The sequence below is a fragment of the Engystomops pustulosus genome, chromosome 2 (genome assembly GCF_040894005.1).
Source record: "Engystomops pustulosus chromosome 2, aEngPut4.maternal, whole genome shotgun sequence".
NCBI lineage: Eukaryota > Metazoa > Chordata > Amphibia > Anura > Leptodactylidae > Engystomops > Engystomops pustulosus.
Window position 1 is genome coordinate 240199340 of NC_092412.1, and position 26188 is coordinate 240225527.

The 26188-nt window shown below is 42.4% G+C and overlaps 1 long non-coding RNA gene across 1 annotated transcript in view; it reads left to right on the forward strand.

Moving 5' to 3' along the window:
• The first annotated feature begins 635 nt into the window (after positions 1–635).
• LOC140116778 (uncharacterized) overlaps positions 636–26188 on the forward strand; it is a 66693-nt gene continuing 41140 nt past the window's right edge. The window contains exon 1 of the long non-coding RNA XR_011852956.1: positions 636–993. This is a non-coding gene — a long non-coding RNA (uncharacterized lncRNA). The remainder of the gene's footprint in view (positions 994–26188) is intronic.

Sequence of the window (26188 nt, forward strand, 5' to 3'; positions counted from 1 at the left end):
GGTTTTAATTGTGACACACAAAGCGATAAATAACTTTACATTATTAATGCAGATACAAAGGAACTTTCAAACTTTTTTGTTTAATATGAAATATATTTTCAACGTGTTAAATCATTTATATGCAAAGAACTTTTGTGCCCGAATCTCTGTTCCTAGATGTTCATTACTGGTAAAGCTTAAAATGATCTCTTTACAATTCTGTACTTTTATGTATATAAAATTCCCAGCAGCAATTAGCCTATTGCAACTGTTTGGAGAGATTATATTCTTTGCAAGCTTTAGTTCTAGAAAGGTATTGATACCGAAGACTTTTGATGTCAAGTAGAAGTAGAAAGCTTCAAGGCTATAAAACATAAAAGGTAATAAAATACCAGCAGCATAAAAGGTAATTAGTGCAAAATCAATTTCGAGTTTGGATGTATGAAGAGCGGTTTTATAAACTGTTAATATGGGGAACTTATGCGACGACATTCTATTGATTTACATTCAAATACCCCTGTGAAATATGAGGAACGTGGATTGGAATTATTGCTTTAAATGGCTCTTTTTGTTGCTAAGTGTTCTTGATACCATGACAACCACACAACAAAAAAACAAAAGTCTCCATGTCCTAGATTTATCAACCTGTAGGAGAGTGGAGAGGAGAAAAAAAACCCTACTGAAATCCTTTGTAATCCTATAAAAAGAAAAGTATATAGCTTTGACTACATTTAAGAAAGCTTAACGGGCTGAGCAGTCCACCTAATTCCTATGGTATTCCTCTCCGCTTCTCTTATTATCGATTTCTATACAAGTGGATTTGTAGTCAGGCATTGGCTCTCGCCATACAACCTTCTACTCTTTCATGCAACGTGGCGTTTATAAAGGTCAAACAGTTCTCCTTAATATCTCAACGGTATAGAGGAGTTGTAGAAATAGTGAAGTAATGACAAAGATTTGGGACACTGGAGACGTTTTTCGGAAAGTGTGAGAAGGATTAAAGTAGAAAGCGAGGTAAATGATGGATTTATTTTGTTTCGACTGTATTTTTTTGTCTTCTAACTATTGTTTGCATACAGTAGTTCTGTTCCAAGTTCATATATCTGTTCTAAGCTACTTCTGTTGCCTAGGAAAAGAGTTTTTTAATGCTTTTATTCTGGTCTGGTATATAAATAATACACATTTTATCTAACCATACAGTCCATAATATTGTTGATAAAAAAAAATATATACTATGTAATAAGTAATGTTTTTGACTGTTAAGAAAAGGTAAATCTGCTGTAAAACCTACTCACGCCTTTACCATTTGTACTCTGGACTCAAAAAGCACAGACAGGAGAGGGAGCGTTAAACTGAGCCCACCAAACTGTCACTCGCCTTCTTACTGGATCCACCCTAACTAGTGGCCAGTATCTGGACGATGTTCCCTTTCCATGACAAAGTGACGACGTTCCCTTCCCATGCCAAAGTAAGGGCATAAACCAAAATTGACAAACAAATAATACAAAAGAATAACAAGCAATTTTGGGCACAACAGAGATGGCATACGAGACACAAAATTGCAGATACAAAAGGATAGTCTCAGAACTATTTTTTAAAAACTGTTTACTTTTTTACACTTTTAAGTCAGGCCTCCTACTATACTTGATCCCTTGTGAGCCTGATCGCTTATACAATATATTGAAATGCAACTGTACACTCTAAAAGTAGTATGATACAGAAAGGTGGGTGCCAGCTATGGGTGCCTCAAACAGCCTCCTATCTGCCTTGACAACTGATCGGCACCCTGTGATGGAGTCAAGGGAGGCGCTAATTGGCATTTAAAAATGGTAGTTCCCATATGCAGCCACCTGGCAGTGCTAGGTGTGATGGTTGACCTTTGGCACCTAACACGTGAACTGCTGCAATCGGTGGCAGCTCCTACTTTAAAAGCAAGTGTCAGATGTATAATGAAAATGACCCATTAATTTTCAAATTCTCAAACTAACCAATTGCTTTGTACATTTGCTTAGATAACCATTAGCTGCAAACATTAGTTTATGAGTCATTTATTTTCATCTACACCCTCTTATGCATGTTTTCTGAAAAATGGGCAGGTAGGACATAACCGGGTTTGGATATGGTCACTTGTACCCAACATATTTTTTAGGGAATGTTGTAAATTATAGCTTAGACTTTAGGTTTTTCTAAAAATTATCAGTGTCTTAGTCTTCTCAGACTCAAGTACATTTAGACTAACTGTCTATAAAACATATTACATGAGGCAACCTCCCTCTTCCGTTCTATCTAGTGGATGTATGTGACTGACTTTCTCCATGTTCACTTGTTCATACACATTTTGTGGGGCATCTATCAGTGCTTCAATGCCAGTTTTCTGGTGCCAAATTACTGAAATTATCACAATTTCTTGTGCACTGCAAGACTTTGCAATTATTTTCTGATTATGCCACCTCCACACCATGTCGATGTGGAGGGGGTCGTTAAGGGACACATCCGCCGGTTCAGTGGCCCAGCATGGGGTTTTCCTGCCCTTTGCCTGCGCACTAAAAGCCTTCAAACGCTTTTTTACGCAAAACTACGCCAAGTCAGGCCTGACATACTTTTGCCTAACAGCACTTCCACCCATCGGAAACATCCACCGGTATCGGGGGGCGTGGCCTCTATCATATGTTTGATAAATTGTCCACGTTAGTTTTTTTTTCGTTTCAATGAGATGCCTGAGTGACAGTGTCTATAAAATAGACATTACTTGGGTATATGCTATTACAAAATGTGCATCTTAGATATGTCCATGCGTGGCCATCTTCAGGTTGTGTCGTCAGTTGCCGTCTTGTTAGCATTTTGCAGTAAAGATTTGAATTTATTACGTAGGAATTTAAAATTTCCTGATAAAATATATACGACTGGTGAATCGAGAAAATGGGAAAATGTCATTTCTAAGGAATATCTCTTAAGAGCTCCAATCACTTATATGTTGAACAAACCTAATTTTAAAGGTTAAATAGATTTAAAAATAATATCCAATTATTTAATATAAGGGTATTATTTCCAATGTCCACACTCGCAATTACTAGACAGTCTAATAGTCATCCATGCACATTGATTTTTACAGACTTTCACCAAACCCTACCCATTATGGTATATAAAGGTCTATTTTCTGTAACTACACAGGGTATGTTTTAAAGGTCAGGTCCAGATTCAACCATTAACCACTTAATATAGAGTACCCAAGCAGAGGGTTGTAAAAGTACTAAAATGGTTATTATCTTCTGATAATATTATGATATTAGTTGAATTTGCCATAACACTCATGGTGATGGGGCTGATCTCTTGGTGGCCTAAAAATTGATTCTCTAATGCATTGTAATTAGATTATACTTAGTCTGAGTTGTGTGCAGAAGCACTTTTGCTATTTTTCTATAACGAATAAATGGATTTATTATCTGGCTTTTTGGACCTTATTGAGTAGCAGCAGCTTTAGTGCCTAGAGAATCATAGTAGTGTGAGTCAAGAGACCATGGCCTATAATTAGGGTTGAGCGGACCAGAGCCACAGAGTCCCTGAACACAAACTTCATTCAAAACTTTGAGTTCATAATTCGGGCTCAGCGGGAAACACAGGTTGATGCGCTGCTTGTTAGAGAAAATATATAACACACTGGGGCACATGTATCATAGTTTCAGCTAGGCAAATTTTCAAATTTTAGCGACTTTTGCCGTTTTTGCGCCCTTTTTGCGACTTTTAACTCTGTTCTGTTTCAATTACACCTTGTCTGCATCTTTATGCAGTGTGCCTAATGTATCAATGTTTTCCAGATGTTCCTTGTGACATTTTGCGCCAATTTTGCACCATTTCACAGCATTTTAGGCGCAATTCTGCACCTCGTCCAGGGCAGATGCAAAGGATGTTTTTTAGCTTTCATGGACCCAATTTTAACATGTAAATTGGAATTATTTCATGTGCTTTAACTGTTTAAAACTGTTTTTAACTGTTTAGCTGCAGCTGACCTAAAAATCAGATTCCTAAAAAGAGGTTACCCGACAAATGTTCTTAGGGAAGCCCATCATGATGCCCTGAAGAGGCAAAGAGAGACACTTCTCTCTCCTCGTATAAGGGACACAGACACCTGCCCAATTCACATTGTTGGTATCTATGATTCAAGGCATCATGAGGTGAGACAGATCCTTTCCAATTTTTGGAAGCTCCTCCAAATGGATCCAGACATAGGAGGAATGGTTGGTGATGGACCTACTATCACCTATAGAAGTGGCCTAAATCTGAGGGACAAATTGGTCGACAGCCACCTTGAACCATTGACCAAGACGACCTGGTTGCCTAATCCACCCAATGGCACTTTTAAATGTGGTTCATGCAAAGCTTGTAAGTCGATTAAACAGGACAAGACTTACACTAGCGGGGTGGTGTACTTGCTGACCTATAAGTGTGGACTTCAATATGTCGGCAAAACGATTGGGGAATTTCGTGTTCGAATCCTGGAACATGTCAGAGATGTGAAAAATGGTAATGAGACTCCTATATCTCGTCATGTATGGGAGGTACATCAAGGAGACATTGGGGCAGATTTACTTACCTGGTCCATTCGCGATCCAGCGGCGCGTTCTCTGCGCTGGATTCGGGTCCGGACGGGATTCATTAAGGTAGTTCCTCTGACGTCCACCAGGTGGCGCTGCTGTGCTGAAAAGCATCGGAACGCGCTGGAGTTCATCGTGCCGGGCTGAGTGAAGGTAAGTGCAAGCTCCGCGACAGATTTTTTTAAAAAAATGCGGCGGTTTTTACGAATCCGTCGGGTTTTCGTTTGGCCACGCCCCCCGATTTCCGTTGCGTGCATGCCAGCGCCAATGCGCAACAAACCGATCCCGTGCGCCAAAATCCTGGGGCAATTCAGGGGAAATCGGAGCAAATCGGAATTATTCGGATAACACGTCGGGAAAACGCGAATCGGGCCCTTAGTAAATGACCCCCAATATGTTAATCAAGTTCCAAGGCATTGATTTGGTTAGACCTCCTTGCAGAGGTGGCGATTTTGATAAAATAGTCACACAGCGGGAGGCAAGATGGATCTAGGTGATGGATACTGAAAAACCAAATGACTCTGTAAACTTCGCTTGCTTTTTATAATTTACCCCATATTACTGCTTATACTGAAGAATATCTTTACATCGCACAGTTTTTACACGACTCAGTGTCCAAATGGAGTGCTTCTTCGTTGTCCATGCAATCATCCCTAGATTGTAGATACCGGCTGTCTCTTATACTTACCTGTTTTTTTGGAACGCAATCAGATCCCTTTACAACAACACCGATGCTGCGATTTATCTTGTTTACCCTGACCAGTAGGCGGTTTCTCTCATTGACTGCGGGAAGCGAGCCTCCGACGCACGTCATGCTTGGACTCTGAACCTGGATTGGCGGCGAGCGCTGCAGCACCGCCCTGATGGGGTGGGGCTTTATCTTGAAATAGCCGTCATTTCGCTTACGGCCGCTACAGTGCCGGTATGGCAGACACAGACAGTTCGGCTTACCAATGTTACAAGCCAACAGTCTGTGTTTGAACTAATGTATCAGCCTAACATGTACTTTGACAGCCTCTGATGAGAGAAAGAAAACAGTCCATGTAGAAACACGTCAGGCAGGAAGGATAGGAGTATTGTGTGACTGTTTACAATGTAAATGCTGTTCAGTCAATGATAACTAAGTTTGGTGTGGTGCTTGATGTGCTTTAGGAGTTAACACTCAGCTTTTTCACCCTATTTAGTATTGTGTAAACTTGAGCTACATAGGATCGTCTTAACTCTATCGTTCACACGATACGGCTAGGATACACAATAAGCCTGTTTTTTTTAATTATTTGGGTATATTGGGCCCCGTTTTTAAATTTAACTAATAAAGTGGTTTTTAAACATTATTTTCTTCAGGCAGACTATTATACTTTGGAGAATGTAACTATTGTATTGAGATTTACTTTCTGCATTTAAAGCTTTAACTGTTTACCATTTTGCACAGTAACCTCTTTTGGCAAAATTCTTAAATTTTTGCATTTTTTTTATTGGTTACTTCTAAGGGTGAGGTCACACATAGCGGTTTACTTGCGTTTTTAATGCATTTTGAAACTAATTACCACACCTGAGGAGAGTTGATTTGCCTAATTTCATTACTGTTAACATTTGCGTTTACAAACCTCAGCTCTTGTCATAGGTTTCAAAATGCAATAAAAATGCAACATGTTAAATCCCAAATTAACAGTAGTGTCCACTCCTGTATATAACCCCCTCACGTGGCTTGTGTCCATGTGGATTTGAGACATATGCAACAAATAGGGGCAAATTTACTTACCCGGTCTTGTCCGGCGAAGATGAAGTCCGGTGCTATTCACATAGCTTGTGCGCCCGATTTCCTGCATCTGCCGCTTCCCCGCTGAAGTCCGCCAGAGTTCACCTTCTTCTTCCCGGTGCTTGTAAGTGCATGTCTTGCGACACAATTTGAATTTTAAATCCTGTGCCTAGTCTGAATCCGTTGGGTTGTCCGACGGCCACGCCCCCAAAAAACCGCCAAACTGGTTGCGTGCGCCAAAAAACCCTGTTCAATGCAAAGCAACACGGAAATACCCGATGAAAATGTGGTCCACGGACCTTTAGTAAATGAGCCGCATAGTCTCAAAATTTGAGCCTGCCAGGATAGGAAAAACTGAACATGTATCACAAGTACAAAGGCAGGATTATACATAAAGTGCAAAAACCTGGCGCCAAATGTCTCTAAAATTCACCGCAGAGAGACAAACCTATGATACATGTGCCCCACTGCACTACATACAGTAAGTAGTTCAGTGCATTATATAAGATCAAAAAATCTCATACTATTGTCCCATTGTGGGAGAAAGCGATATAAAAAAAAATGTAATAAAGAGTAAAATCACACACATTTTGCATCTGCACATCTGTACCAACCCAGGCTAAAAAACTATAATAGTATTTATCCTGTACAACAAAAAAGTTTAAAAAAGGAAAAACAAATTTACATTTTCAATTACCCATCACACAAAAAAATGATATTAATTGTAATCAAAAACTTTATGAATCATTAGATCATTGACGACAAACCTTTTAAAAACCAAGTGCCCAAACTAAAACCAAAACCAACTTTTTTATTGTTAACGTGGCTCTAACGTTCCACAGACAACAGAACTAAAGTCTCTTTGGGAAGAGTCTGGAGGGAGGGGTCTGTGGACTAGTGGACCCTCTGGACCACCACCGGAGATGATGATGGTACTAGCCGATACCCAAGACCGGTGGCACCTGATCTTTACCAGGTCGTTCCACGGGTGTGACTAGACCCACGGTGGCAGCCAGGGAAAGCAGGGGGATGTAGGACACACTACGAACCTGGGGTGACAGCAGGAGTATGCTGGAGACACAGGACCATCTGGGAACGCTGGAGACACAGGACATAGGAGCATCTGGGAACGCTGGAGACACAGGACACAGGAACGTCTAGGAATGCTGGAGAACTATCTCATGCCTTTTCTGGAACAGCTTAGGGAACTTGGTATGGAAGCCATGGAAGTTCCTCAGGGAACAGATGAAAGGGCTTTCACTTACAGGAACAAAGCAGAAGCAATCCCGGACTGAAGATCCGTCAAGGCAGGAAGGGAGGTCCCGGATTATAAGGGTGAGGCCTGATTAACGAGCTCCAATCAGGAGGACGCTGGCCTTTTAAGGCGAGGAAAGCCGTCGGGAAGCAGGAGCATTGGAGAGGTGTGTCCGGGCTGGGGAGTTGCTGCATCGCACCAAGGCGAGGCCATGACAGTGGCAATTTAAGCAGTGACTTATTGCTACATGCTCTTCCACAACCTTCAATCGTATTGGCCTCTGAGACTATCAATATGGTTAAAACTATGAGGACAAATTCTTATCATCATTGTAGCTTCTTTCCAGGGACTCTTTGCACTGGAAGAAAAGTGGGGCCAACAGGAGGACCCCCAATGATCATCAAGCTCTATATACACCTTCAAACTCTTCCTGCAGGCTCAAATGGCCTAGGATGTGTTGCTTTAAAATAGCTCTAAGAGCAGCATATCTGCTGTGACTACAGGAAGATTATTTCCTATTTGATAAAATTTGTGCTGTGGTGATGGCCTAGGGGCCCACAGAAAGGGCTCTGAGTGCCACCAGTATGCCACCACTGCCCCAGTGTGTACAAATAAAATCTGCAGACCTTTTCACAAAAAATAAGCCCTCACACAGCCAAATTTACAAAAATTGGTTTCCCTTTATCAGCCATCCCCCTCCTTCAGCCTCATCTATTCCCTCACTGCTCAGTTATCCCTCTCGCTTGGGAACAGCTCAAAATTATTTAAAAAAAAAAATCTATTAAAGTTAAAGTTAATATAAGTTAATCAAAAATACATGCACTACCAAATAGGTTCTGCTGAGAAATAAAACTTCAGCATATTATGAAAAGATGAAAGGTTTTTGACTTTGTCAGAAGATTAAGCATTAGTCCCGTCATCTGTGCTTCAACTTAGCCAAGTAAGACTTCTCTGTTTTCGCTGCCATCGAAAATCTATGCCAACGCCAACAATCAAAGCCCCCAATCTGTTTGTTGTTTCCTTTCTTTATTGTCCAGTTTCTGCTGTAACAAAATAATCAGGACCTTCGGATCATGATGTCATTACGTTAAAAATATTTTAAGATTTCTTCCATCCCATGCTGTCTCCATCAGATATCTTGGCTACTAAATCATTTGCTGTAAATAATTGATGCAATTAGATAAAACTGTTTACAACTTATTGCATATTTCATGACTGGTAGTGGCAAAAAATTAATCAACTTATTGATCACTCGGTTGAAATTGATATGATTAATAAATCACAGTCTATGCACAGCTTCTCTCCTTGCCTCATTAGAGATGATTATACCGTATACAGGAGACAAGGCTATTCATGTTGACAATGCAGGAAATGGGATATGTTATAAATGACTATAATAATACAAACACCATAGCATTAAATCACCAAAACATCACATGAGTCGTGTAACTCTCATCGACATCTCCATTGTGTTGCTGACACATCCTCATTCCAATGGTTGGCCAGGCCATCCATTATCCTTCCCATGGTTACTGAATATCTCCATGATAATCTAAACTTCAGCTTGTTGTTCTCTTGTTCTAGTTCACTCTTGATTCAGATGATTTTATTATTTAGGATTTGATTGACAGATGAGCCCCAACTTTCCTCTTGACCAAATATGTGATGCGGGATGAGCAACTTTATTAAAGACATGATTTTGGTATAGGTTGTGCATTTTTTTTGCTATAATATGGCCACCATTTGGATATAGTGTCCTAAAGTCCTTTAAAGAGTTATCTCAAGATTTAATGTTATGCCTTATCTACAGTAGAGGAAACAATATGTCAAGAATTTACAGGTTTTGACTGCAGATAAATGGTCATGGGTGCTCCTGCAACCCATATTGCAGGTCGCAGGCTCACCTGTACCCGCTCTGGATTCCCGTCTGCGGGCCATTTTCCACAAGGTTATTTAAACTTTCCTCTCCCATCACACCCTGCCGGATCTTCTTGGCTTGTGCCATAGAGAAAGCTTTGCCTCATGCCCTGCGCTGTTATTGTAATTTCCCGTTGTGACCCCGATTCCATTCCTCTGCTCCTCTGGTGCCTGTCTTGACCTATTGCTACGCCCCCGACTCTGATCCCGTGCTGCCCGTCCTGACCTCCTGCCTGTCCCCGACTACAAGATTGGCTGCCGTTCCTGTACCTCGATCTTGGCTGCCACTTTGAACAAGTCCCACCTTTGGAACAACCTGCTTTTCGGTGGGCTCTGGTAGAGACTGGGTGCCCTTAGATTCCGGTCCCAGGTATTGGCTTGTCTCATCATCTGCGGTGGTTCAGAGGATCCACTACCGCGAACCTGACATAAATATTGTAACAGGGGGCATGCATGGCCAACTGGTTCATTCTTCCAGGGAAATGGGTCGCATTTTCATTATTGATGAGGTTACCTAAAGTAAGTCTCCACAATTAGCAATTTATCTTGTACTCTGTCCTAAAGGGAAACTTGGGCCAAAACCTTTACTGAAGTTTATGTAAATGTATAGTATAGCGTTATTATGTAAATGTATAGCGACTTCTAAAGATTAAAGAAAAGGGGGAAGGGGTATTAAGCTTTGGAAGAGTTACAATTCCCGATGCAAGTCCAAGCAAAGTAGCCTTTCCACCCCTTGCGCCACCTCTTCACCAAGTGTGCATGTAGTAGCCCGGTCGGCACTTTAGCGCTAGTCTGCACCTGGTTCCGGTTATAAAACAATTCTATGCTTAGCAGGAGTTTCTTTGTATATCCGGTGTGACCTGTGAGGCAGCGTTAACATCAAACAACATCAAATTCTATTGTGTATTACAATTTTTACAGTCTGTATATCAAGGTATATCAAGGTCTTTATATAAAGGTGAGCAAGGTTAATGCTCTTGTTACCTCCTCCACAATGACTATAAAGTGCTCCGGGAACTGTTATTTTGGTAATAAAGCCTTTAGCTCATGCTTTATACAGTTATGTAAAGTTGGAGAAAGTAACTTTTGCCGCATTAGAGAAGTTCGGCTATAATCCTAGGGTTACAGCAATTGTGTTGACAGTTTCCAAAGCAACTAACAACTTTGTCAATACAGCTGTGGGCTATAAGAGAAGATCTGATGCGGTAGCAGAACAACATAAAAATGCATTGGATTAAGCCAGTTCCCTCTCCGATACTAGTTCCCTGTGCTGACACATTGATGGACTCTTCGGGGGAATAGAGCAGGACAAAGAAAATCGCTAGACCTTACAGAAACAGAACAGGGGCAGTGACAGAATTTGATGTCTATCTGTACTTATGATGTAATTTATATTAAAAAGAGCAGAGGCTTCATTCCCAAGAGTCTCCAACACTTGGGAGCACCGATGCTTCATCCTGCAGAAACAATACTTTTGGGTCCAGGGGATGGCCTCTTGTACATCCCACATTCTACAGGATCTTTACCTCTACACTGCCATATAAAGAGTATCCAGAACACTGAGTGAAGAGTTAAAGGCGTTGTCCACAGTCACTTGCATGATTGTTCTTATTGCAGAGGCATTAGTGCAGTTGAGTATAGAACATCACCACTCAGGAGCAGAAACAATCGATTGCCTAAGGAGACATAATATCTAACTCTATGGGGCATTTATCAAGACCTCTGTGCCAGGTCAGTGGTGCAGAGGCCCTTAAATAATTGCAAATGCTAGCTCATCGCCAGTAGGGCGTGAACGGTCGTGAGGGGGGGTGGGGGGCATGGCCTGCTGAGCAGAGGGCATGGCCTGCCAGGAGTGGGCCGGCGTGGGGCATTACTGTCACATTCTGGAACTAGTAGGAAAAGATAAAGTGAGACAGTGCCCTCTAAGGTAGACCAAAGTATATTTGAGGTAAACACCCTGTGTGGAGACTAGTGAAAGGGGACTTTTAGCCATTCAGGGTACATGTTGTTGTGCCATACTGAAGGTTGTGTGGACAACTATATCTCACTCCATGCGCCTCCCGAAACATGTGTACAGTTCATCACACAAAAAAAATAGCCCTTAATAGCCCAGAAAAAAAACTTCTCATGAAAATGTCATCCTATTGATACATATACAGCTTGTTGAACGGTTGGGCTAGATGTGATGTACTCAGGACTGATAACCTTCCCTGAGTATATAGATGGATGACTTGTGCAGCATATTCAATTTTGTCTACGGTAAAAATCCTAATGACATCCCCCGCTAATATGTTCCATTACAGAGTTTGTCTACTTTGGAAATGCCTTTTAATAATGTAGATCCACCTGGGACAGCCCCCATCATTGGTTCACCAATAATCAATGTTTTTGAAGGAAAGTCCCAAAAGCTTTATTACCTGTGGCTCTACAATAGCCGGAATTCATTATTTTCAGTAGGTCTCTATGGGCCAAAATAAAAGTGACTCCATTGTGTGTAACCGTCTCAGTTGCAACTCAAACCTTAACAGGTAAATTTTTAGGAGTTTTTGTAAAAAATTCTCATCAATATATTGCATCAAATGATTTAAAAAATTATCATTTCAGTACTTTTTCCATTAGAAGTTGGTTTAATCCCTATTTTATACCAAGTTTTTTTCCTCTAGAATTTCACATTTTTTACATTAAAAAGCATGGCAATTTTTCTATTTGGAGTATGTTGTGCCATAGGCAGTTATATCTCTGGAGCCTGATTATACATTGCTGCCATGTACAATGTAATGATATTACACATTCCCATGTCATTACTTGTACTTTTGAAGCTAAGTCTTTGCTGGAAGGGAAGTCATCGCTTCTATTCATAACAGTGGGGCAGCGGGTGGAATATCCAAAAGGAACGGCACATACATTAGGGAACGTGGGCATGCTGGTCATATTTTCTCCACTTGCAAGTTTGTGAACACATTTTGAGAATGCAAAGTATTTCCACTGATTAACAGAGATCCATGACTTTACGAGGATTATAATTAATGTGAGAAGGGTTTAAAGAGCCCTACTATGGATGTCCCTTAACAAGCACTTTTCACCACTTCCAGTGACTGCTTGTGTTCTTAACTTGACAATGCTTCCTGTTTCCACCACAGTAAGGCCAGAGACATACGACCATGGTTGGTACTTGAATCCTGGACCATGCGCTGACTGGATTTAAGGGCTTAAGCAGTAAGAGGTTCTCTTCTGTGATTTACCTGCGTTCTTGTGTCTCCTGCGTTTCTGTGTCTCTTGCATACCTGAGTTCCTGTGTACCAGTGTTCCTCCGTACTGCTGTCCTGTATGCTGTGTTCCCGTACCCCTCTGCTTGGACCTCCTGTTGCTGACCCTCTGGTGAAAACCGGGTACCACGGTCCCAGGTAGTAGCTTGAGTCATCGTCTGCAGTTGTCCAGAGGATCCACAACCCTCTATAGCCTGACAGTCCCGATCTGTGAGATAGCAGAGCCTCTGCACAGCTTTCTCTGCCTCCCCTGTCCATCCCGACATGCAGGACCTAGAGTGATGTCAGAAGCATGTGATCACATTCTTTCTGCATCACTGAAAGTTCTTGTAACTCTTTCATTGTTGCCAATTATGCATAGGAATAAGTTACATCTGTGACTGGGTATGAAGAAGAGGTAGGTTTGTGTTGGTCTGGGGTTTCTGGCCCACCAGGAAAAGTTAATCCTACCCTAGCTGCCTTGGACCTTTGGGGTTCACTACTGGGTTGAGCAAGGGCCCACCGGAGGATCCCCTTGTACTCTAGTGGGTCAGTCCGACACTCTGTTTGTTTATGTCAAAGCTGAAGGTGTTCATCTGAATGTGTGTAATAGAGCTGAGTTTTTTGGGGGGAATGTGTGTGGCAGAGGTTAGTGTGCGGTTCTTGTGTGTGACAAACAGGAAATCTTTACTTGGTGTCAAATATATTGTTTTCTTTTTTTGGATGACTAATTCTGGAGAGGCTATTTTAGTAAGGTCTTATAGTCCTATAAATATGGTAAATGCTTTTGCTGACAAAATTCCCTTGATATTAATGAAACAGGGTTCTAATTAGAATAGACATTTAATATTAAGTAATGGACTAGTGTTGAGCTGACCAGTAGTAAGAAGTTCAGATCTGGGTTCCACTCCTCCCCCTTTTCTTCTAACACCAACCCCAAGTCTTTGAATGCCACCTCCAAAGTTCATGACGTCTTGGAAAGAGACTATGCCCCGCCCCTTCATAATGGCAGCACATATTCATGGCTGGGACTCTATCAGTTGCTTTGCCCGAGGTGTTTAATCGGTTAACACCCGTGATCAGTGACAGTAAGTTGAATTTGCCCAAAACTGAACTGCTCTTCACTATAAGGGAACACTTCACTCACACAGAGACAGAGCTCATGCCCTGGTGAGCTGACATCAGTAGGGGAAAGGAGGAGTTGTACACAAGCAGAAAGGTGGGGGCTGAGAACCGAGGAGTGAGCTGCACAGACAAGTCACATGTTTTTTTTTCAATGCATCCAAACCAAAGCCCAACCCCTGGGACTACACAGAGGATTCTGCCAGGAAGCCAGGTAGGTTATATCACACAATTATTGTTAGGGTTGGGTAACACAGAAGACAGGGGATAGTGTGCCCTGAGCTTGCCCCAACCTCTGTCCCTTCCTATAGCCCCCCCACGCTAAACCGTGGGGCGACTACTTGAAGATTCGAAATACACTGGATAAGCATGGGAAGGGAAACACAAACAGACTGACAAACATAAAACACAAAAGAATGGTAAACTAGCCAGAGTCACAACGAGAGGGTACGTCAATAACAAAGTCAGAAGGCAAAACGTCAATGTCAAAAACTAGCCGAGATCACAACAACACAGATACAGATACAGATATAGATACAGAGCAATACAACCTAATGCAGCGAGCGAGTGATGAAGGGATTTCAAACACTGGCACAGGTGACTAGTGAGGCTGCAATTTATGCAGCCAGAACTCCACCTCCAGAACCTGATAGGAGCTGGACAACTACTGAGAATTAACCCCTCATGGTGCAGAATAACCAAGCACAATAGCAGGCACCATGCAGAGGTACCACAAGTCTCAGCAGTTCAGAACAGTTCAGAACTCCTAGACAGCGCAAGATCTTAGCAGCCGCTGCCCGGGACGAGAGGAGGAGTTTGCGCGGATACATGCTGGAGGTTGGAGAACGCTGCTAGCATCACCAGAAGAACCAGAAGTACCAGCATTCTCTCCAGCGAACCTGACAGGCCTTCGGACTCCTAGATCGTAAAGATGGCTTCTGAGGATAGGCCTGATGAAGTAACCTAAGTAACAGCGGAGCATGAACATCTCTAGCCGGAACCCAAGACCTATCCTCAGGACCAAAACCTTTTCAGTGGACCAGGTACTGCAGGGAGTTACCTACCCATCTGGAATTCATGACTTTTTCCACCTCAAACTCCAGATTCCCCTCCACACTAGATGGAGGAGGAGGGTCGGGAAGAGGCAAAACAGGCTCAACATTCCGCTTCAGAAGACTCTTATGGAAGGTGTTATGAACCCGCCACCCTGCTGGACGAGTAATCTTGAAGGAAACCGGGTTAACAATTTGAGTAACAACAAAAGGACCAACGAACCTGGGCGCAAACTTCAAAGAGGGGACCTTCAATTTATGTTTTTTTGTGGATAACCATACTTTATCCCCCACCACAAAGGTATCGTAGTTAGTGCACCTTTTCTGAGCCTGTTGGAGCATAGAATTTTGTGCCCTCTGAATATTTTGCTGAACTTGTGACCAGAGCGTGCGCAACTTGAACATAATAGCTTCCGCCCGAGGAATGTTAGAGACAGGCACAGGTGAAAAGGAGAAACGAGGATGAAAACCATCATTGCAGAAAAAGGGAGAAACCTGAGTGGAAGAATTACAGTGATTATTAATAGCAAATTCTGCCAACGGAAGGAATTTCACCCACTGGTCCTGACTGTCCGAGACAAAGAGTCGCAGATATTGAATCATCTCCTGATTCATTCTCTCGGACTGACCATTAGTCTCAGGGTGAAATGCCGACGAGAATGACAAATTCACTTCCAGTCTAGAACAAAATGCTCGCCAAAATTTGGAAACAAATTGTACGCCCCTATCTGACACAATATCATCTGGTATATCATGGAGGCGTACAATATTCTGTATAAACAATTCAGCCAACTCCTCAGCTGAAGGTAACTTTTTTAAGTTACCTTCAATGTGTCCCATCTTAGAGAAACGGTCCACTACCACCCAAATCACAGTATACCCTTGAGATGCTGGCAGATCAGTGACAAAATCCATAGACACTTTAGACCATGGCCTGGTGGGAACTGGAAGTGGAAGAAGAGGCCCCTCAGGACGTCTCCTGGGAGTCTTTCCTCGCGCGCAGACCTGACAGGCTTGGACAAATGCGTGCACATCATCAGTCATGTGTGGCCACCAGTAACTTCTCTTTAGATCCAAGGTACTCCGCATTCCCGAGCAATGCGTCTCCTCCAACACTCTCAAACGACAAGAAAGAGGAACAAATAATTTGCCTTCCGGAAGGTCTTTAGGTGCAGATCTTTGTCCTGCTAAAATTTGAGAGGAGAGGTGGGAGGAGACAGCTGCCAACACAACACCTGGAGACAAAATATTACTGTCCGTAGTCTCTGGAAGCTCAGGAGTCCCGAAGCTACGGGACAAGGCATCAGCCTTCACATTTTTTGACCCCGGTCGGTAGGTGACCACAAAATTAAAGCGAGAGAAAAACAAGGCCCACCTAGCCTGACGCGAGTTCAAGCGCTTAGCAGTATCCAAATATACTAAGTTCTTATGATCCGTGAGCACAGTTATCGGATGAAGAGCTCCCTCCAAAAAGTGTCGCCAGACTTCAAATGCCCACTTAATGGCAAGGAGCTCTCGATTACCAATATCATAATTCCTCTCACAAGAAGAAAACTTTCTAGAGAAATATGCACAGGGTCTGAGTCTGGTGAGAGTGGAGGACCCCTGAGACAACACTGCACCTACTCCAACCTCGGAGGCATCTACCTCTACAACTAATGGCTGAGAGAGGTCAGGTTGAACCAAAACTGGGGCTGACGAGAAAGCCGCTTTTAGAGTTTTAAACGCAGAGCAAGCAGCAGGAGACCAATTACTCGGATCAGCACCCTTATGGGTTAAATCCGTGAGAGGTTTGGCGCTCACGGAAAAGTTCTTAATAAAGTTCCGATAATAGTTAGCGAAACCTAAAAAACGTTGTAAGGCCTTAAGATTGGTAGGCCGAACCCAGTCCGTGAGCGCCTGAACCTTACTCAGATCCATCTGTACATCAGAGGGAGTAACAACATAACCTAAGAAGGAAACTTTCTGGACACAAAAAACACAGTTTAGCGAAGAGATGGTTTTTGCGTAACCTGGTAAGTACTTGACGGAGATGTTGCTGGTGTGAAACCATATCAGGAGAGAAAATCTAAATTTCGTCCAGATACACCACCATAAACACACCGATGTAATCATGAAAAATGGAGTTCATAAACCCTTGAAAAACCGCTGGGGCATTACTCAAACCAAAGGGCATAACCAGGTATTCAAAATGTCCCAAAGGTGTATTAAATGCGGTCTTCCACTCACCCCCTTCTCGGATCCGAATCAGGTTATAAGCCCCTCTGAGATCTAATTTAGAGAAAACTTGGGCCCCAGAAACCTGATTTAAGAGATCCGGGATCAAGGGGAGAGGACCTGAGTTTTTTACCGTTATCTTATTTAATTCTCCATAATCAATGCACGGCCGTAAACCACCATCTTTTTTCTGAACAAAAAAGAACCCGGCCCCAGTGGGCGACTCAGAAGGACGGATATGTCCGATTGCCAAACTCTCATCAATATAACTCTTCAGTGCCTCCCGTTCAGGTACTGACAGGTTATATATACAACCCTTTGACAATCTAGCATCAGGAAGAAGGTCAATTTTACAATCAAACTCCCTGTGAGGAGGAAGGACTTGGGACAAGGGTTTTGAAAACACATCTGAGTAATCAGAGAGAAAACCTGGAAGACTCTGATCTTCCGCCACTACTGTAAATAATGAAACTCTGGTCAGGTGATCCTTACAGTGAGGACCCCAATGAACCAGCTCCAGAGTTTCCCAATTAATTACCGGATTATGGATCTGGAGCCAGGGTAGACCAAGAATGACATTTTCAGACAAATTTTCCATAACTAGGAAAGAACACCATTCTTCATGCATAGCTCCTACCATAAGCTTTATCTGGGGGGTTCGGAACCTTACAAACCCTGCCTGTAGAGGGGTCAAATCCGCACCCGACATCTGGATAGGAGTGGACAATGGAATCAATGACATGCAAAACTGAGAGACAAAATTATAATCAATTAAATTAGATGCAGCACCTGAATCCAAAAAGGCAACGACCAGTGCAGGAAACAGACTGAAACTTAACCGTACAAGGTAAATACATTCTAGACACAATTGGGAGTACCTGAGCTCCTAAGCAGTCCCCCCGACTACTGCTTTGGAGCGGAAGTTTTCCTGCTGCTGCCTCTTGGAACACTAGTTGATCTGATGATCAGGACTTCCACAGTAGAAACAAAGATGGCGTCTTATTCGATGTTGCTTCCGCGGTGCAGAAGAGATACTATCCAGCTCCATGGATTCCAATTCTGGACTACCTGGAGACAGACTGGCCGCTGGCTGACAGTCAGGGGACACCCGAGGTGATCGCCTGGATCTTAGGCGATGAACAACTCGGACGACCAGAGTCATAGCGTCATCTAATGTCTGAGGCTCGGCATGAGCTAGGACTAAGTCCTGTACTCGGTCTGATATTCCGGACATGAACTGGTCTTTCAAGGCACAGTCGTTCCATTGCGAGTCAGTCACATACTGTCTGAACTGGGCACAATAATCTTCTGCTGTCCGTCTTCCCTGATGCAGAGATCTAAAGTGGGAAACTGCAAGTGCTCGGCGGTCAGGTTCGTCATAAATCTGGCCTAAAGCAGAAAAAAAAGCGTCAAGAGATGAACGGGATGGAGAGTCAGGTGGGAGAGAAAAGGCCCAATTTTGCGGATCATCGCGCAACAGGGAAATGACCACGCCCACCCTTTGAGTCTCTGTGCCCGAAGAACGAGGACGTAAAGAAAAATAAAGTTTACAGCCCTCCTGAAATGAAAAAAATATCTTACGGTCACCAAAAAACAAGGCAGGAAGGGGAACCTTAGGTTCTGGCGCAGGTGGCAGTGGATCCTGCGGTGGTGTCTGCCGTGGAACCTGCATAGTTTCCTGAATTTGGAGACGGGCAGTTAGATCCTGAACAAGCTGAGTTAGGGTCTGGACCTGAGCGACCACAGCTGACAAAGGCTCCATGGGAGGGGAGAATGTAGCAGGTCGGATACAGGATGCAGACCTATGTGTGGGCCAGTGTTTCTGTTCGGGTTGGGTAACACAGAAGACAGGGGATAATGTGCCCTGAGCTTGCCCCAACCTCTGTCCCTTCCTATAGCCCCCCCACGCTAAACCGTGGGGCGACTACTTGAAGACTCGAAATACACTGGATAAGTGTGGAAAGGGAAACACAAACAGACTGACAAACATAAAACACAAAAGAATAGTAAACTAGCCGGAGTAACAACGAGAGGGTACGTCAATAGCAAAATCAGTAAGCAAAGAGTCAATGTCAAAAAACGAGCCGAGGTCACAACAACACAGATACAGATACTGAGCAATACAACCTAATGCAGCAAGCGAGTGATGAAGGGATTTCAAACACTGGCACAGGTGACTAGTGAAGCTGCAATTTATGCAGCCAGAACTCCACCTCCAGAACCTGATAGGAGCTGGACAACTACTGAGAATTAACCCCTCATGGTGCATAATAACCAAGCACAATAGCAGGCACCATGCAGAGGTACCACAAGTCTCAGCAGTTCAGAACACAACTCCTAGACAGCGCGAGATCTTAGCAGCCGCTGCCCGGGACGAGAGGAGGAGTTTGCGCGGATACGCGCTGGAGGTTGGAGAACGCTGCTAGCACCACCAGAAGAACCAGAAGTACCAGCATTCTCTCCAGCGAACCTGACAATTATATTGTAATGCAAATGCTTAGAGAAGGCTGAAAGGCATCTTTGCACTGGAGCTGTAATGGGCTTCCGCAAACTGTCGTTAGTGAAAATGAGGTTCCCTTTAAGAAGCCTAGAAAGTACAGAAGTAAAATAGAACAAAGAGGAGCAGAAGATGCTCCTTTCCATATGAAATGGTATAGATGTCGCGTGACTGCGAGTCACTTATGCAATGTTCAGTTTCTCGCTGCTGGATATGCAAATGTTCTTTATGCAGTGATAGCTTGAGTAACATATCCCCCGGTAGGAGTTCTACCTTAAGATACACTTACATGTAAATTAAATTGTTTGCTTTCATTAAGTCACAACATTACATATGAAATGAAATGATTTTATTCCTTCGATTCTTTCATGTGATCCTCTGTTTGGCATTTGCTATCTGTTTACTTGTCTTTGCTGCATTCTGTTCTTTTAGCTGACTTTAGTCTCCTTTGTCTCCTCTGTTCATATAATAGGATCCTGTGTACCTGTGTCTGGATATATAGTGCAGGACTTCCCTGTGTTTCTTTGATTATTGTTTCCATGTCGCTCTGTATTTCTACAAGTTGTCGGTTTTCTATTTTCTAGAATTGCAGGTAATTACAGTGTTACCATCTCAAGGCAAGTCTATGGATTAGTAATGTTCATTGTTTGTTTTAGGATTGTTCTACTATATGAAAATAGATTTCTGTTAAAGTTGAGAACCTACATACAAAGTTGTATTTAATGTCCTATCTACAGGAAACAGGAGGAGCTAAGCAGCTTGTACATAGTGTCCTATCTGCAGGCAGTAGGCTATAGGACAGGAGGAGCTGAGCAGATTGTACATAGCGTCCTATGTGCAGGAAACAGGTTATAGAACTGGAGGAGCTGAGAGATTGTACATAGTGTCCTATCTGCAGGCAGCATATGTTATAGAGCAGGAGGAGCTGAGCAGATTGTACATAGTGTCCTATCTGCGGGCAGCATGTTATAGAACAGGAGGAGCTAAGCAGCTTGTACATAGTGTCCTATCTGCAGGCAGCAGGCTATAGGACAGGAGGAGCTTAGCAGATTGTACACAGTGTCCTATGTGCAGGAAACAGGTTATAGAACAGGAGGAGCTAAGCAGATTGTACATAGTGTCCTATCTGCAGGCAGCATGTTATAGAGCAGGAGGAGCTGAGCGGATTGTACATAGTGTCCTATCTGCAGGCAGCATGTTATAGAGCAGGAGGAGCTGAGCAGATTGTAAATAGTGTCCTATGTGCAGGCAGTGTGTTATAGAATAGGAGGAGTTGAGCAGATTGTACATAGTGTCCTATCTGCAGGCAGCATGTTATAGAATAGGAGGAGTTGAGCAGATTGTACATAGTGTCCTATCTGTGGGCAGCATGCTATAGAACAGGAGAAGCTGAGCAGATTGTACATAGTGTCCTATCTGCAGGTAGCATGTTATAGACCAGAAGGGGCTGAGCAGATTGTACATAGTGTCCTACCGCACCCTGCATGTACAAAAGGCAAACTAAACATATTGGGGCAGATTTATTAAGAATGAGGGAAACCGCAGTAAAAGTTCTCTGCCCGTGTATAATGGTGGGTGTGACACATTCATGAAGAACATGCGCCAGAAATCTGTCGCTTCCGTGAACTGGCCCGACCGAGTTCACCAACTTCTTTGTGGTGCACCATTAACATAGGGTGCGCAACAGATTTTGCATGTAAAATACAGCTTTCGGTCCAACTGAGCACCGGCACGCTCCCTAATTTGTGTCTCTTGGAGACAAGCGCAGCTGCTCCACAAAAAGGTGACGTCCGACACAATAGCGGCGCAGACACTTCTCAAATACCTGTGCAAGCCATTTACACCTAAAAGAACGTGAAAGAAAAGTGGCGCAAAGCCCTTAGTAAATGTGCCCCATTGTGTATTGTACTCAATAATATTGTGAGAACCTCAGCTCATTACTCAGTTCAGTCTTTAAGAGATGCCAATTTCTAGAACTTCAGAAACCCAGAAGTTACTGCCCCAATAATAAACCAAATGGCAGTACCTATGAAATACTGCAGCAATTGCTATATTACAACACTTTTTTCATATTTTCTTCTTTGACCCTTATTTCTTGGATATTAAAGTACAGTATGTACTCATTGCCTTTGTTCAGTAAATGACTGTTCTACAAAACATCTCCTGCGGCGGGAGTTGCCTTTGTTTACTTAACAAAGAATTTTCAACACTGTATTTCATGTTTTTTAATAGGAAACTTTCAACTTAATTTATTTTTACAGTGATTTGCAAGAAACTCCAGAAGGTTTAAAGGGGTTTTAACCACAAAGGACATTTAAACCCTCTCCACACTTACATTGTATATCCTACTGACAATAGATAATGTCACTTATTTTGTTGTCAGTAGTGATGTAATGATGGGTCAGTGTTATCTATATAGAGGTCATTGTACAGGGAGGGGGAGGAGATAAGCTGTGACATCATCTATTGTCAGTAGTGATTTAATGATGGGTCAGTGTTATCTATATAGAGGTCATTGTACAGGGAGGAGGAGGAGATAAGCTGTGACATCATCTATTGTCAGTAGTGATGTAATGATGGGTCAGTGTTATCTATATAGAGGTCATTGTACAGGGAGGGGGAGGAGATAAGCTGTGACATCATCTATTGTCAGTAGTGATGTAATGATGGGTCAGTGTTATCTATATAGAGGTCATTGTACAGGGAGGAGGAGGAGATAAGCTGTGACATCATCTATTGTCAGTAGTGATGTAATGATGGGTCAGTGTTATCTATATAGAGGTCATTGTACAGGGAGGGGGAGGAGATAAGCTGTGACATCATCTATTGTCAGTAGTGATGTAATGATGGGTCAGTGTTATCTATATAGAGGTCATTGTACAGAGAGGGGGAGGAGATTAACTGTGACATCATCTATTGTCAGTAGTGATGTAATGATGGGTCAGTGTTATCTATAGAGAGGTCATTGTACAGGGAGGGGGAGGAGATAAGCTGTGACATCATCTATTGACAGTAGTGATGTAATGATGGGTCAGTGTTATCTATATAGAGGTCATTGTACAGGGAGGGGGAGGAGATAAGCTGTGACATCATCTATTGTCAGTAGTGATGTAATGATGGGTCAGTGTTATCTATATAGAGGTCATTGTACAGGGAGGGGGAGGAGATAAGCTGTGACATCATCTATTGTCAGTAGTGATGTAATGATGGGTCAGTGTTATCTATATAGAGGTCATTGTACAGAGAGGGGGAGGAGATTAACTGTGACATCATCTATTGTCAGTAGTGATGTAATGATGGGTCAGTGTTATCTATAGAGAGGTCATTGTACAGGGAGGGGGAGGAGATAAGCTGTGACATCACCTATTGTCAGTAGTGATGTAATGATGGGTCAGTGTTATCTATATAGAGGTCATTGTACAGGGAGGGGGAGGAGATAAGCTGTGACATCATCTATTGTCAGTAGTGATGTAATGATGGGTCAGTGTTATCTATATAGAGGTCATTGTACAGGGAGGGGGAGGAGATAAGCTGTGACATCATCTATTGTCAGTAATGATGTAATGATGGGTCAGTGTTATCTATATAGAGGTCATTGTACAGGGAGGGGGAGGAGATAAGTTGTGACGTCATCTATTGTCAGTAGTGATGTAATGATGGGTCAGTGTTATCTATATAGAGGACATTGTACAGGGAGGGGGAGGAGATAAGCTGTGACATCATCTATTGTCAGTAGTGATGTAATGATGGGTCAGTGTTATCTATATAGAAGTCATTGTACAGGGAGGAGGAGATAAGCTGTGACATCATCTATTGTCAGTAGTGATGTAATGATGGGTCAGTGTTATCTATATAGAGGTCATTGTACAGGGAGGAGGAGATAAGCTGTGACATCATCTATTGTCAGTAGTGATGTAATGATGGGTCAGTGTTATCTATATAGAGGTCATTGTACAGGGAGGGGGAGGGGATAAGCTGTGACATCATCTATTGTCAGTAGTGATGTAATGATGGGTCAGTGTTATCTATATAGAGGTCATTGTACACGGAGGGGAGGAGATATACTGTGACATCATCTATTGTCAGTCCCCTGACAGACATAATGAGGAAGTAAGTTTGGGATATCTACAATTAGTAAATCTGAGGGTAGGTGTCCTTTAAAGTCATTGTGTTATGCCCTTAAAATAAGTTGAAACCTTTTTTTTTTTGGCTGAAATATTCCTTCTCCACAGGGACGTCTACAGTAATTTTAACCCTTCGACCTTAGTTTGATTGTTAATGTTGATCTATCATTGTAACACTGACGAGTCCCGCTCCGCTGTCATTATTTAATTTTAAGGTTAATTAAGTGGAATAAAAGATTCAATATTTGCCCTACAAACATCCTGCAGCCGGCAGGACCTCCCCGCCATGTGTAGATAGAACGCTGCAGATTTCCTCTAAATCCTTCAGGGTGAAATGAAATTACCCAGGACTTGTCATGAGGCCGTTCTATTAATTTCAATGCTATGACAATCAATTCTGGTCAATTTTATATATACATAAAAGCGACAATGCTGCAGGTTGTACAAAGCGTAAATTATTTTTAATTCCTCTTGCCTGGCAAAGGCACAAAATCAATAGTAATACCCTCTGGTCAACCTTATTGTATCGGGCTCTGGGAGAGTCTTAGAAACAAAGCTTCATGTGCCGCTATCTGCGGGAGGAAGAAATGAAATATGAGTTACTTTGGGAAAGGAAATCTTTTAAATAAGGTTTTATGAGTCCAAATCTAATAATACAAGTTATTATCAGAAATTCAAGGTTTCAAAACCAGATTTCAATTGACTGCATATCAATTGCATATGTATTTGTAAATGTTAAAGGGAGTCTATTGTTAGTTGTACCCTACAAAGCAGCAGAAAGTCTGGGTCATTGTTCCTGCGGTGAACCATACTTTTGTGTGGGTTGTTAGTAGCAGCAGGACTGTTAAAATGCAGTTATATTCCAGGATTGTAGCTGCACTAGGTGAGTGTCCCCACACTGCTGTGAGATCTCTGCTCTACATCCATGCATCTCTGTAAAAAGCTTACTTTATACTCAGAGTAGAGAAGAATGATCTAATCTTTGGCCGTGCTGACCTCAGCAATCCGTGTCTGATGAAGGTCCAAAATGGACTGAAATGTTGCATTGTTTGGATTGTTGCAACTCCCTTTACAATAAATGACCAACTAATTGGCATCATTTTAGAGTGCCATGTTTTTTTTTTACTATATAATCTCTGTACTGTGACATCACTGTGTGTATTATCCCTGTACTGTGACATCACTGTGTGTATTATCCCTGTACTGTGACATCACTGTGTGTATTACCCCTGTACTGTGACATCACTGTGTTTATTATCTCTGTACTGTGACAACACTGTGTGTATTATCCCTGTACTGTGACATCACTGTGTGTATTATCCCTGTACTGTGACATCACTGTGTGTATTATCCCTGTACTGTGACATCCCTGTGTGTAATATCTCTGTACTGTGACATCACTGTGTGTATTATCCCTGTACTGTGACATCACTGTGTGTATTATCCCTGTACTGTGACATCACTGTGTGTATTATCCCTGTACTGTGACATCACTGTGTGTAGTATGCCTGTACTGTGTCATCACTCTGTGTATTATCCCTGTACTGTGACATCACTGTGTGTATTACCCCTGTACTGTGACATCACTGTGTGTATTACCCCTGTACTGTGACATCACTGTGTGTATTATCCCTGTACTGTGACATCACTGTGTTTATTATCTCTGTACTGTGACAACACTGTGTGTATTATCTCTGTACTGTGACATCACTGTGTGTATTACCCCTGTACTATAAGATCATTGTATGTATTATAATGACATCATTATGTGTATGAACCCTATACTGTAACATCACTGCGCATCTTATCCCTGAACTGTGACATCATTATGTAGGATAGTATAACACTTTAATAATCCCTCAAAAGGAAATAATATTCCCCACAGTATATACCACACATACACAATCCAATGCACACAAAAATACAAAACAAAAACTACATTAATAAAAAAAATAAAATTTATATTTCCTATGTTTTGCATGTACTACTCATGAACTTTGACAGCACTGTGTGTATCCCTGCACTGTGACATCACTGTGTGTATTATCCCTGTACTGTGACATCACTGTGTGTATTATCCCTGTACTGTGACATCACTGTGTATTATCTCTGTACTGTGACATCACTGTGTGTATTATCCCTGTACTGTGACATCACTGTGTGTATTATCCCTGTACTGTGACATCACTGTGTGTATTATCCCTGTACTGTGACACCACTGTGTGTATTATCCCTGTACTGTGACATCACTATGTGTATTATCCCTGTACTGTGACATCACTGTGTGTATTATCCCTGTACTGTGACATCACTGTATGTATTATCCCTGTACTGTGACATCACTGTGTATTATCTCTGTACTGTGACAACACTGTGTGTATTATCCCTGTACTGTGACATCGCTGTGTGTATTATCTCTGTACTGTGAT